A 13,791-nucleotide genomic window follows, 5' to 3' on the forward strand; every position below is an offset into this window, starting at 1 on the left:
GGTCGTGCGTAGCGATTTTTTTTTTCCTTTAAATCAAACAACGAGACGCACGAATAGAAAGCGATACGCCGCTGGGACTTTGTCTCGTGCGAGTAAAAAGCAATACGCCGCTGGACTTAGTCGCGTACAAACTGAAGACAATACGCCGCTGGACTTAGTCGCGTACAAACAGAAAGCAATACGCCGCTGGACTTAGCCGCGTGCGAGCATAAAGCACTACGCCGCTGGACTTAGTCGCGTACAAACAGAAAGCAATACGCCGCTGGACTTAGCCGCGTGCGAGCATAAAGCAATACGCCGCTGGACTTAGTCGCGTACAAACTGAAAGCAATACGCCGCTGGACTTAGTCGCGTGCGAGCATAAAGCAATACGCCGCTGGGACTTTTACTCCTGCGGTTAAAAAAAATAATTTCGCTACGTACGGCCGATGGTCGTGCGTAGCGATTTTTTTTTCCTTTAAATCAAACAACGAGACGCACGAATAGAAAGCGATACGCCGCTGGGACTTTGTCTCGTGCGAGTAAAAAGCAATACGCCGCTGGACTTAGTCGCGTGCGAGTAAAAAGCAATACGCCGCTGGACTTAGTCGCGTACGAGCATAAAGCAATACGCCGCTGGACTTTGTCGCGTACGAACTGAAAGCAATACGCCGCTGGACTTAGCCGCGTGCGAGCATAAAGCAATACGCCGCTGGACTTAGTCGCGTACAAACAGAAAGCAATACGCCGCTGGACTTAGTCGCGTGCGAGCATAAAGCAATACGCCGCTGGACTTAGTCGCGTGCGAGTAAAAAGCAATACGCCGCTGGACTTAGTCGCGTACGAGCATAAAGCAATACGCCGCTGGACTTAGTCGCGTGCGAGTAAAAAGCAATACGCCGCTGGACTTAGTCGCGTACAAACAGAAAGCAATACGCCGCTGGACTTAGTCGCGTACAAACAGAAAGCAATACGCCGCTGGACTTAGTCGCGTGCGAGTAAAAAGCAATACGCCGCTGGACTTAGTCGCGTGCGAGCATAAAGCAATACGCCGCTGTGACTTTGTCTCCTGCGGTTAAAAAAAATAATTTCGCTACGTACGGCCGATGGTCGTGCGTAGCGATTTTTTTTTTCCTTTAAATCAAACAACGAGACGCACGAATAGAAAGCGATACGCCGCTGGGACTTTGTCTCGTGCGAGTAAAAAGCAATACGCCGCTGGACTTAGTCGCGTACAAACTGAAGACAATACGCCGCTGGACTTAGTCGCGTACAAACAGAAAGCAATACGCCGCTGGACTTAGCCGCGTGCGAGCATAAAGCAATACGCCGCTGGACTTAGTCGCGTACAAACAGAAAGCAATACGCCGCTGGACTTAGCCGCGTGCGAGCATAAAGCAATACGCCGCTGGACTTAGTCGCGTACAAACTGAAAGCAATACGCCGCTGGACTTAGTCGCGTGCGAGCATAAAGCAATACGCCGCTGGGACTTTTACTCCTGCGGTTAAAAAAAATAATTTCGCTACGTACGGCCGATGGTCGTGCGTAGCGATTTTTTTTTCCTTTAAATCAAACAACGAGACGCACGAATAGAAAGCGATACGCCGCTGGGACTTTGTCTCGTGCGAGTAAAAAGCAATACGCCGCTGGACTTAGTCGCGTGCGAGTAAAAAGCAATACGCCGCTGGACTTAGTCGCGTACGAGCATAAAGCAATACGCCGCTGGACTTTGTCGCGTACGAACTGAAAGCAATACGCCGCTGGACTTAGCCGCGTGCGAGCATAAAGCAATACGCCGCTGGACTTAGTCGCGTACAAACAGAAAGCAATACGCCGCTGGACTTAGTCGCGTGCGAGCATAAAGCAATACGCCGCTGGACTTAGTCGCGTGCGAGTAAAAAGCAATACGCCGCTGGACTTAGTCGCGTACGAGCATAAAGCAATACGCCGCTGGACTTAGTCGCGTGCGAGTAAAAAGCAATACGCCGCTGGACTTAGTCGCGTACAAACAGAAAGCAATACGCCGCTGGACTTAGTCGCGTACAAACAGAAAGCAATACGCCGCTGGACTTAGTCGCGTGCGAGTAAAAAGCAATACGACGCTGGACTTAGTCGCGTGCGAGCATAAAGCAATACGCCGCTGTGACTTTGTCTCCTGCGGTTAAAAAAAATAATTTCGCTACGTACGGCCGATGGTCGTGCGTAGCGATTTTTTTTTTCCTTTAAATCAAACAACGAGACGCACGAATAGAAAGCGATACGCCGCTGGGACTTTGTCTCGTGCGAGTAAAAAGCAATACGCCGCTGGACTTAGTCGCGTACAAACTGAAGACAATACGCCGCTGGACTTAGTCGCGTACAAACAGAAAGCAATACGCCGCTGGACTTAGCCGCGTGCGAGCATAAAGCAATACGCCGCTGGACTTAGTCGCGTACAAACAGAAAGCAATACGCCGCTGGACTTAGCCGCGTGCGAGCATAAAGCAATACGCCGCTGGACTTAGTCGCGTACAAACTGAAAGCAATACGCCGCTGGACTTAGTCGCGTGCGAGCATAAAGCAATACGCCGCTGGGACTTTTACTCCTGCGGTTAAAAAAAATAATTTCGCTACGTACGGCCGATGGTCGTGCGTAGCGATTTTTTTTTCCTTTAAATCAAACAACGAGACGCACGAATAGAAAGCGATACGCCGCTGGGACTTTGTCTCGTGCGAGTAAAAAGCAATACGCCGCTGGACTTAGTCGCGTGCGAGTAAAAAGCAATACGCCGCTGGACTTAGTCGCGTACGAGCATAAAGCAATACGCCGCTGGACTTTGTCGCGTACGAACTGAAAGCAATACGCCGCTGGACTTAGCCGCGTGCGAGCATAAAGCAATACGCCGCTGGACTTAGTCGCGTACAAACAGAAAGCAATACGCCGCTGGACTTAGTCGCGTGCGAGCATAAAGCAATACGCCGCTGGACTTAGTCGCGTGCGAGTAAAAAGCAATACGCCGCTGGACTTAGTCGCGTACGAGCATAAAGCAATACGCCGCTGGACTTAGTCGCGTGCGAGTAAAAAGCAATACGCCGCTGGACTTAGTCGCGTACAAACAGAAAGCAATACGCCGCTGGACTTAGTCGCGTACAAACAGAAAGCAATACGCCGCTGGACTTAGTCGCGTGCGAGTAAAAAGCAATACGCCGCTGGACTTAGTCGCGTGCGAGCATAAAGCAATACGCCGCTGTGACTTTGTCTCCTGCGGTTAAAAAAAATAATTTCGCTACGTACGGCCGATGGTCGTGCGTAGCGATTTTTTTTTTCCTTTAAATCAAACAACGAGACGCACGAATAGAAAGCGATACGCCGCTGGGACTTTGTCTCGTGCGAGTAAAAAGCAATACGCCGCTGGACTTAGTCGCGTACAAACTGAAGACAATACGCCGCTGGACTTAGTCGCGTACAAACAGAAAGCAATACGCCGCTGGACTTAGCCGCGTGCGAGCATAAAGCAATACGCCGCTGGACTTAGTCGCGTACAAACAGAAAGCAATACGCCGCTGGACTTAGCCGCGTGCGAGCATAAAGCAATACGCCGCTGGACTTAGTCGCGTACAAACTGAAAGCAATACGCCGCTGGACTTAGTCGCGTGCGAGCATAAAGCAATACGCCGCTGGGACTTTTACTCCTGCGGTTAAAAAAAATAATTTCGCTACGTACGGCCGATGGTCGTGCGTAGCGATTTTTTTTTCCTTTAAATCAAACAACGAGACGCACGAATAGAAAGCGATACGCCGCTGGGACTTTGTCTCGTGCGAGTAAAAAGCAATACGCCGCTGGACTTAGTCGCGTGCGAGTAAAAAGCAATACGCCGCTGGACTTAGTCGCGTACGAGCATAAAGCAATACGCCGCTGGACTTTGTCGCGTACGAACTGAAAGCAATACGCCGCTGGACTTAGCCGCGTGCGAGCATAAAGCAATACGCCGCTGGACTTAGTCGCGTACAAACAGAAAGCAATACGCCGCTGGACTTAGTCGCGTGCGAGCATAAAGCAATACGCCGCTGTGACTTTGTCTCCTGCGGTTAAAAAAAATAATTTCGCTACGTACGGCCGATGGTCGTGCGTAGCGATTTTTTTTTTCCTTTAAATCAAACAACGAGACGCACGAATAGAAAGCGATACGCCGCTGGGACTTTGTCTCGTGCGAGTAAAAAGCAATACGCCGCTGGACTTAGTCGCGTACAAACTGAAGACAATACGCCGCTGGACTTAGTCGCGTACAAACAGAAAGCAATACGCCGCTGGACTTAGCCGCGTGCGAGCATAAAGCAATACGCCGCTGGACTTAGTCGCGTACAAACAGAAAGCAATACGCCGCTGGACTTAGCCGCGTGCGAGCATAAAGCAATACGCCGCTGGACTTAGTCGCGTACAAACTGAAAGCAATACGCCGCTGGACTTAGTCGCGTGCGAGCATAAAGCAATACGCCGCTGGGACTTTTACTCCTGCGGTTAAAAAAAATAATTTCGCTACGTACGGCCGATGGTCGTGCGTAGCGATTTTTTTTTCCTTTAAATCAAACAACGAGACGCACGAATAGAAAGCGATACGCCGCTGGGACTTTGTCTCGTGCGAGTAAAAAGCAATACGCCGCTGGACTTAGTCGCGTGCGAGTAAAAAGCAATACGCCGCTGGACTTAGTCGCGTACGAGCATAAAGCAATACGCCGCTGGACTTTGTCGCGTACGAACTGAAAGCAATACGCCGCTGGACTTAGCCGCGTGCGAGCATAAAGCAATACGCCGCTGGACTTAGTCGCGTACAAACAGAAAGCAATACGCCGCTGGACTTAGTCGCGTGCGAGCATAAAGCAATACGCCGCTGTGACTTTGTCTCCTGCGGTTAAAAAAAATAATTTCGCTACGTACGGCCGATGGTCGTGCGTAGCGATTTTTTTTTTCCTTTAAATCAAACAACGAGACGCACGAATAGAAAGCGATACGCCGCTGCAACTTTGTCGCGTGCCAGTAAAAAGCAATACGCCGCTGGACTTAGCCGCTCGTGCTACCGCTGCGCGCGCACCTCCGAATCAGCGGGTATGCGCCGGAGTAGGTAACACTCTCTTAAGGTACGCCGTTCTGCGCAGCTCGTCTTGCGCGCGCGCGCGCGCGCTTTTTCAAATATTTTTAAACGTTTTTCCGCGTTTTTTCCCGTTTCTTCGCGTTTTTTCCCGTTTTTTCCCGTTTTTTCCCGTTTTCCGCGTTTTTTCCCGTTTCACGAGAGAGACGAAAACGAGGAAAATAATCGCGACAAATGCTCGCTCGCTGCGCTCGCTCGGACGAATATAGCCCAACCCAAAACCGATCCCAAGCGTTCGAACGAAGATTTCGATGAAATCGAAGAACGAACGCTAAAGGGATTGGTTTTGGGTTGGGCTACTTTTTTTTTCGAGCGAGCGGAGCGAGCGAGCAACGCGTAAGAGCGTATCGTTGCGTCGCAGGGACTTTGAAATATTCGCCACTGTTCGAACGTTCGAGTCGAAATAACTCGAGAAAAAGCGTTATGACGCATCGAAATTATCAGTGAAATCGTTACGTATCGACGAAATCTAGTCGAAAGTAGCGATTTCACTTTATTTTTTTAAAAAATTTCGTCCTCCGGACCAACGTGACCGGGACGTTGGAACTTAGAATTTTTTCGCACCGTTACGAAAGTACCGAAAGTTCAACTCGAAATAACTCGGGAAAAAGCGTTATAAGGTATAGAAATTTTGTGTGAAATCGTTACGTATCGACGAAATCTAGTCGAAAGTAGCGATTTCACCTTATTTTTTTAAAAAATTTCATCCTCCGGACCAACGTGACCGGGACGTTGGAACTTAGAATTTTTTCGCCCCGTTACGAAAGTACCGAAAGTTCAACTCGAAATAACTCGGGAAAAAGTGTTATAAGGTATAGAAATTTTGTGTGAAATCGTTATGTTTCGACGAAATCTAGTCGAAAGTAGCGATTTCACTTTATTTTTTTGAAAAATTTCATCCTCCGGACCAACGTGACTGGGACGTTGGAACTTAGAATTTTTTCGCCCCGTTACGAAAGTACCGAAAGTTCAACTCGAAATAACTCGCCAAAAAGCGTTATAACGTATCGAAATTTTGTGTGAAATCGTTATGTTTCGACGAAATCTAGTCGAAAGTAGCGATTTCACTTTATTTTTTTGAAAAATTTCATCCTCCGGACCAACGTGACTGGGACGTTGGAACTTAGAATTTTTTCGCCCCGTTACGAAAGTACCGAAAGTTCAACTCGAAATAACTCGCCAAAAAGCGTTATAACGTATCGAAATTTTGCGTGAAATCGTTATGTTTCGACGAAATCTAGTCGAAAGTAGCGATTTTACTTTTTTTTTTTTTAAAATTTCGTCCTCCGGACCAACGTGACCGGGACGTTGGAACTTCGAATTTTTTTTTTTTTTAGATCGACCGTCGCTGTTTTTAATATTTTCGTAGTATACCCCGCGTCCGATAATTAACGATGCATAACCGAAACTTATCAATCGGGAAGACGGACTCTTCGACGAGATCGCGTAACGAATCTATTGCTAATGTTTTCGTTCGTGTGTTCTACAGGAATAAGCACGTTAAGGATTTCGGTCGATTCCTCTTCGAGGTCCTCCGGTACTACAAAGGCTGGCTTTAACCTGTCTACGGAAAATCGTTACGTCGCGATTGTTGACTTCGATTGTGTACTTCTTTTCGCCTCTTTGCGTTACTTTAAACGGCCCGTTCTTAAGGCGGCCGCAAAGAGATTGTAATCGGGACAAGTCATCAAAATACGTACGGCGAAGGATCCAAATCGCGGAAAACGAATATCTTTCTTCCGCCAGGTCGTGTAATGTGCTGTAGTCTGACCTTCCCCATCCGTTCTTTAAGCAGGTTCGCGAATTCCGGATTGGCTCGCCGATTGGTTTGCAAAAAGAACTCCGGCGGCAACCGCATGCCGGTGCCGTAGATCATTTCAGCTGCCTTTGCGTCTAGGTCCTCCTTTATCACGGTTCGAATGCCCAATAGTACGATTTGCACGTGTCGTACCACTTGATCGCCGCTTTATGTTGTCTATGTAAGCGCTCTACCATCCCACAAGAGGCGTAAGTGCGTGATGCCGAGCACACGGCATAACTCTTCAAACAAACACGATTCGAATTGTCGTCCTTGATTAGTTGTTATTTTCAAGGGACCGCCGTAACGAAAAATCCAAGTCGAAAGGAGGGCCGAGGCCACGGTGGGGGCTTCCATATCGGCAATGGGAACGGCATCAGGACAACGCGAAAAACGTTCGATGCACGTTAGACAATATCGGTGCCTAGCGAGTATTGCATCACGATAATGTCTAAGTGTATACGTTCGAACCGGCGTGCTATCGATTTGAACGTTCCACCTGGCGAGGATACTTGCCTGGTGACTTTATTGCGCGAAGGCAATGTGTACCATACATGAACGCACAGGGCAGATACAGCAATGTTCTTAGACATATGGTATTCAAGTTTCCACTTGAAAGCATTCTACCCGGACAGTACAATCGCGAACGAGCACGAATTCATGAGATATATATATGTCGGGTTGACGTTGAGGAAGGGTTGTTGGTGTTTGATGAGTCTTCATTGAAAGTAGCCATCGTTGCGGTGTAACAAAGGTAAGATTTATTGACACAAGTATGGATAACACAGATTCGACAATTTACCACGGCGGTTAGGCGCTCGCGACACTAGTGACAATGTTCTCAGGTTCGATAGCGAATCCGCGGCCAACGGGATGATAAATGGACGTTCTCGCAGAATCTAAGTCTGACTCTTTGTTGGTAAAACGTGAAAATAGTTTCTGAGTGTAAAGACGTTACTCTTTAGTCGACGGGATCGCGAGAGAGAATGAATCTCCCGTCCCGATGATACCACAGAGGAAAACTATAATGGGGTGTGTCTAAGGACACGAGATCATCGGATTCGTCGAGAAAAGCTTTCGTTTAGAAAGTAAGGGAAATTGGCGTTGCTGCTAATTGGTCAATCTCCATATCGGTTGTTAGAAAAAGATGCTAGCCGCCCTCGAGGGAAGGCTGCTAGTGGTAGACGCCGCTCGTTGATAATAGATCTCCCCTATTTTAACGTAGTTGGGACAAAGACTGTTTGTCTATTTGAAGGACTTTAGCTAGCTGAATCTTTAGATTTATAACGGGCCCTCGGGCTAGCTGAACATGTATTGCGGAGACGCATCGACTTCTGGCAATCATCTTACTCGAAGTATAGGGCCTGCGTGTGGTGAGCTACGGGACGGAGACCGTTGGAATGTTCACTGTCGGGTGGTACAACTATTTCCTTTTTAAGGGGAGCTATAGAATTACTCCATGCCTTTGTTAGACAAAGCTTTTATCCCTTGACCGCGGCTACGTTGGGCGACAGACTGTCACCTCGAGCCAAAGTTCACTATCACTAATCTCGAACTATTACAGTTGGATTGAATAACTACAATTGTTTAGTTACCGCTAGAGTAGACCTTAGATTACAATTTTGCGGGGCTATCCAAAGGCTCCGGTGTCCTTTCATCTCCGACATATATATACATGTATGAAGATACATGCACACGCGATCGATTCTGACTGAACGGCACTCTCACCCGGAAGCGGAACATGCAGTCCACCGTGACGAGCAGCACATATATATACCTCAATTCTCAGTCAGGCCGTCAGTCGTGCTCGCGCAACAGTAGAAGCAACATGGAGTTGTTTAGATCTCTATTACGCGACGTTGGTCTGTTCGTGCCAAGCAAGGTAGATATCATTTCCGAACTACCACTGGAGATTTCGCACTTGATACTTCGAAAATTGGATCCCCCAACTCTGCAGAGAGCCGCGCTTGTCTCGCGCAAATGGTTAAACATATGTAGATCGGACAAGTGTCTACGGCGGAGAGCAAGACGTCACATGCGATATACGAAAAAGCGAGTCAGGAAAGAGTTTCTCGGACCAGCAGCCGCGAATGCTACCAATCAAGAATCAAGATGTAGATTACGTGGTGGACGAAACCTAAGATGCGAAGTAAGCTTATCCGCTGCTCGTACGGTGGTCGTCGTTGGAAGGTTCCCTGGTCCACCGAAAATGTCGAAGCGAAATCGTCCCATCGATGTTGGATCACAAAAATGTATCAGATTCTAATTGATAGTATGTACCTTAATTTGACTGCTCGCTTTCGGGAGAACTTGAAACGGTCTTGTCCGGCGAAAATGATTCAGAACTGTAGCGTAAACCTTGAAATAAAATGGTTCCATTGAGACGGCAATTTGTTTCAGTCGCGACAATATTCTGACGAAATATCGACAATGTAACTTACATTGACGCTGAGTCGCGCAATGCGTTACATTCCTTGCGTTAAAGTGGAATATACTATCTGTATCGTAAGAGGCCCATTATTGAATATTAAAGTCAACGTATCACCGCCGTTATTGCACATTTGACGCTAACTAGATGTGAGATGTACTCCTCATTTGCTGCCAGATACAACGTAATTCAGCCGATTCGCGCTATGTCAACTCTGGGCCCTGTCAAATACAGCCTTATTGCAGATTTGCAGATTCAGTCTTAAATATTCAATAGAGCTTATCTGAGTTTTTATTCCGGATATCGCCACAATTCGGCGCGCCTTATACCTCTACATTTGTTGCCAAATACAGGGCACCTGCACCTGTTTGCATTATGTCAACTCGGGTCGACGTCAAATCCAATGTTATTGCAGTACTGCATGTTCAGGATTCAATAATCCATTGAACGTTTCTACACTGCTATTGGTGATATCTTGACAGTTCGAGGCGCGACATACTCCACATTTGTTGCCAAATAGCGCACCTCAATCGGTTTGCGCAATGTCAACTCTGTCCTGTAAATACAGCGTTATTGCAGTTTTGCAGATTCTGTCTTAAATATTCAATTGAACGTATCTCCGTTTCCATTTCTGATATTTCGACAATTCGATGCACGTTGTATTCTACATTTCCTGCCAAATACAGTGCTCATCTCCCGGTTCGCGCTATCTCAACTCTTGTCTCTGTCAAATCCAGCGTAAATACAGCTTTGCAGATTCTGTCTTAAATATTCAAATCATCACATCTCCGCTTCTATTTCAGATATGTCGACACTTCGATGTGTGTTGTACTGCACATTTTCTACCAATTACTGAGCTCGTTGGCCAGTTTACGCTATATCAACTCTGGTCAGATTCAAATCCAATGTATATGCAGGATTCATATTTAGGCTAAAATATTCAATTCATCGCAATTAGAGGTACGTTGGCAATTCGAAGCGCATTATACTCTTCATGTCCGTCAACGCCTTCAACTATTTTGTTTGTCCGCTTTTTCTACTTTTGAAAGGGCGCATACATACGTTAATAATTTGTTATAGGGGTCTCCAAGACAGATCAATTATTGTATTAAGAAAGGTGTTGTTCCAGTTGGAGGAATGCGGTTGATATATTTTCGATTGCTGAACAGTTTCTGCGACACACCCGTCTAGAAATGGCATGCAGCTTCACAGTAACAGTAACTTGCCAAGAATTGGGGAACTGATCGGCAAGAACCAAGGAATTAATCACCAAGAACTGAGGAACTAATCACACAGAACTGAGGAATTAACTACTACGAACTAAGGAATTATTTCTCTCTCCTCTATGTCGCTACGCTTATTTGTATTTAGGTCTACCGCGGAGGGGTCGTCATGTGACGGGTTATTCCGTGGGGGTTGTGAGGCTCGAATTTGGTTTCTATACAAATTGTTAAGGTTTATTTAAATTTCAAATTGGAACGCTCACTCGCGCAATTGATAGTTTCAGTCTACGTTACGGCGCGTGCGCAGCGCGGGACGTGGCAATATAACTGTATCTTTCCAACTATTCTCAACTACTTTCTCCTTGGTACCATTACTCGACCGCTAGATCACCAGGCCCGATTAGGTCATCGGATTGCTGCCGGTAGATTGCTAGAATCTATGTTACGCGACTGTAGTCGCTTTTCTTCCTTTGTTAAATCTGTGCAGTTTTCTTTTTATGAGTCAGCTTCGTCTAATTTCTTCGAAAGATTCGAATAAGAAATCTCAACATTTTCCAGTAATTACTACTTTCTTGAAGAAAATCAAACTCGATGATACGAATAACGCGAGATTTGACTGTACTTAAAACTTTATTTAAAATAATAAATTAAAGTACGGCCTATAATCGCTGAGTCCTTGATACAAAGTATAAATCGCAAAATAAAATTGCGGATGAAAACTCGATAAATGATTGTCACGTAACTCGGTAGATCGCTCGTTGATAGTCGTAGATTCTCGAACATACTGTACTCTTTCGGTTGCGTCGGTTTATTTATACTGGTCGGGGGTGAAGTCGGATGATGCAAATTCGTCTTTGTTCGCCGTAGCGGCGACGTTGTTTTGCCCGGAGTATATTTGTTCTTACATTACTTGTATCCTTACGATCTCGATACTCCGAGGCAAAACAACAACACGATTTGAATTGTCCTCTGACTCATGTGCCGCTATATCATCCCCCCCCCCCCGAAAAGCAGTGATAACGTTTTTAATGTGATATGTTCATCACGTGTTTACATCGACCGTCGCTGTTTTTAATATTTTCGTAGTATATCCCGCGTCCGATAATTAACGATGCATAACCGAAACTTATCAATCGGGAAGACGGACTCTTCGACGAGATCGCGTAACGAACCTATTGCTAATGTTTTCGTTCGTGTGTTCTACAGGAATAAGCACGTTAAGGATTTCGGTCGATTCCTCTTCGAGGTCCTCCGGTACTACAAAGGCTGGCTTTAACCTGTCTACGGAAAATCGTTACGTCGCGATTGTTGACTTCGATTGTGTACTTCTTTTCGCCTCTTTGCGTTACTTTAAACGGCCCGTTCTTAAGGCGGCCGCAAAGAGATTGTAATCGGGACAAGTCATCAAAATACGTACGGCGAAGGATCCAAATCGCGGAAAACGAATATCTTTCTTCCGCCAGGTCGTGTAATGTGCTGTAGTCTGACCTTCCCCATCCGTTCTTTAAGCAGGTTCGCGAATTCCGGATTGGCTCGCCGATTGGTTTGCAAAAAGAACTCCGGCGGCAACCGCATGCCGGTGCCGTAGATCATTTCAGCTGCCTTTGCGTCTAGGTCCTCCTTTATCACGGTTCGAATGCCCAATAGTACGATTTGCACGTGTCGTACCACTTGATCGCCGCTTTATGTTGTCTATGTAAGCGCTCTACCATCCCACAAGAGGCGTAAGTGCGTGATGCCGAGCACACGGCATAACTCTTCAAACAAACACGATTCGAATTGTCGTCCTTGATTAGTTGTTATTTTCAAGGGACCGCCGTAACGAAAAATCCAAGTCGAAAGGAGGGCCGAGGCCACGGTGGGGGCTTCCATATCGGCAATGGGAACGGCATCAGGACAACGCGAAAAACGTTCGATGCACGTTAGACAATATCGGTGCCTAGCGAGTATTGCATCACGATAATGTCTAAGTGTATACGTTCGAACCGGCGTGCTATCGATTTGAACGTTCCACCTGGCGAGGATACTTGCCTGGTGACTTTATTGCGCGAAGGCAATGTGTACCATACATGAACGCACAGGGCAGATACAGCAATGTTCTTAGACATATGGTATTCAAGTTTCCACTTGAAAGCATTCTACCCGGACAGTACAATCGCGAACGAGCACGAATTCATGAGATATATATATGTCGGGTTGACGTTGAGGAAGGGTTGTTGGTGTTTGATGAGTCTTCATTGAAAGTAGCCATCGTTGCGGTGTAACAAAGGTAAGATTTATTGACACAAGTATGGATAACACAGATTCGACAATTTACCACGGCGGTTAGGCGCTCGCGACACTAGTGACAATGTTCTCAGGTTCGATAGCGAATCCGCGGCCAACGGGATGATAAATGGACGTTCTCGCAGAATCTAAGTCTGACTCTTTGTTGGTAAAACGTGAAAATAGTTTCTGAGTGTAAAGACGTTACTCTTTAGTCGACGGGATCGCGAGAGAGAATGAATCTCCCGTCCCGATGATACCACAGAGGAAAACTATAATGGGGTGTGTCTAAGGACACGAGATCATCGGATTCGTCGAGAAAAGCTTTCGTTTAGAAAGTAAGGGAAATTGGCGTTGCTGCTAATTGGTCAATCTCCATATCGGTTGTTAGAAAAAGATGCTAGCCGCCCTCGAGGGAAGGCTGCTAGTGGTAGACGCCGCTCGTTGATAATAGATCTCCCCTATTTTAACGTAGTTGGGACAAAGACTGTTTGTCTATTTGAAGGACTTTAGCTAGCTGAATCTTTAGATTTATAACGGGCCCTCGGGCTAGCTGAACATGTATTGCGGAGACGCATCGACTTCTGGCAATCATCTTACTCGAAGTATAGGGCCTGCGTGTGGTGAGCTACGGGACGGAGACCGTTGGAATGTTCACTGTCGGGTGGTACAACTATTTCCTTTTTAAGGGGAGCTATAGAATTACTCCATGCCTTTGTTAGACAAAGCTTTTATCCCTTGACCGCGGCTACGTTGGGCGACAGACTGTCACCTCGAGCCAAAGTTCACTATCACTAATCTCGAACTATTACAGTTGGATTGAATAACTACAATTGTTTAGTTACCGCTAGAGTAGACCTTAGATTACAATTTTGCGGGGCTATCCAAAGGCTCCGGTGTCCTTTCATCTCCGACATATATATACATGTATGAAGATACATGCACACGCGATCGATTCTGACTGAACGGC

The sequence above is a fragment of the Bombus huntii genome, unplaced genomic scaffold (genome assembly GCF_024542735.1).
Source record: "Bombus huntii isolate Logan2020A unplaced genomic scaffold, iyBomHunt1.1 ctg00000086.1, whole genome shotgun sequence".
Lineage (NCBI taxonomy): Eukaryota > Metazoa > Arthropoda > Insecta > Hymenoptera > Apidae > Bombus > Bombus huntii.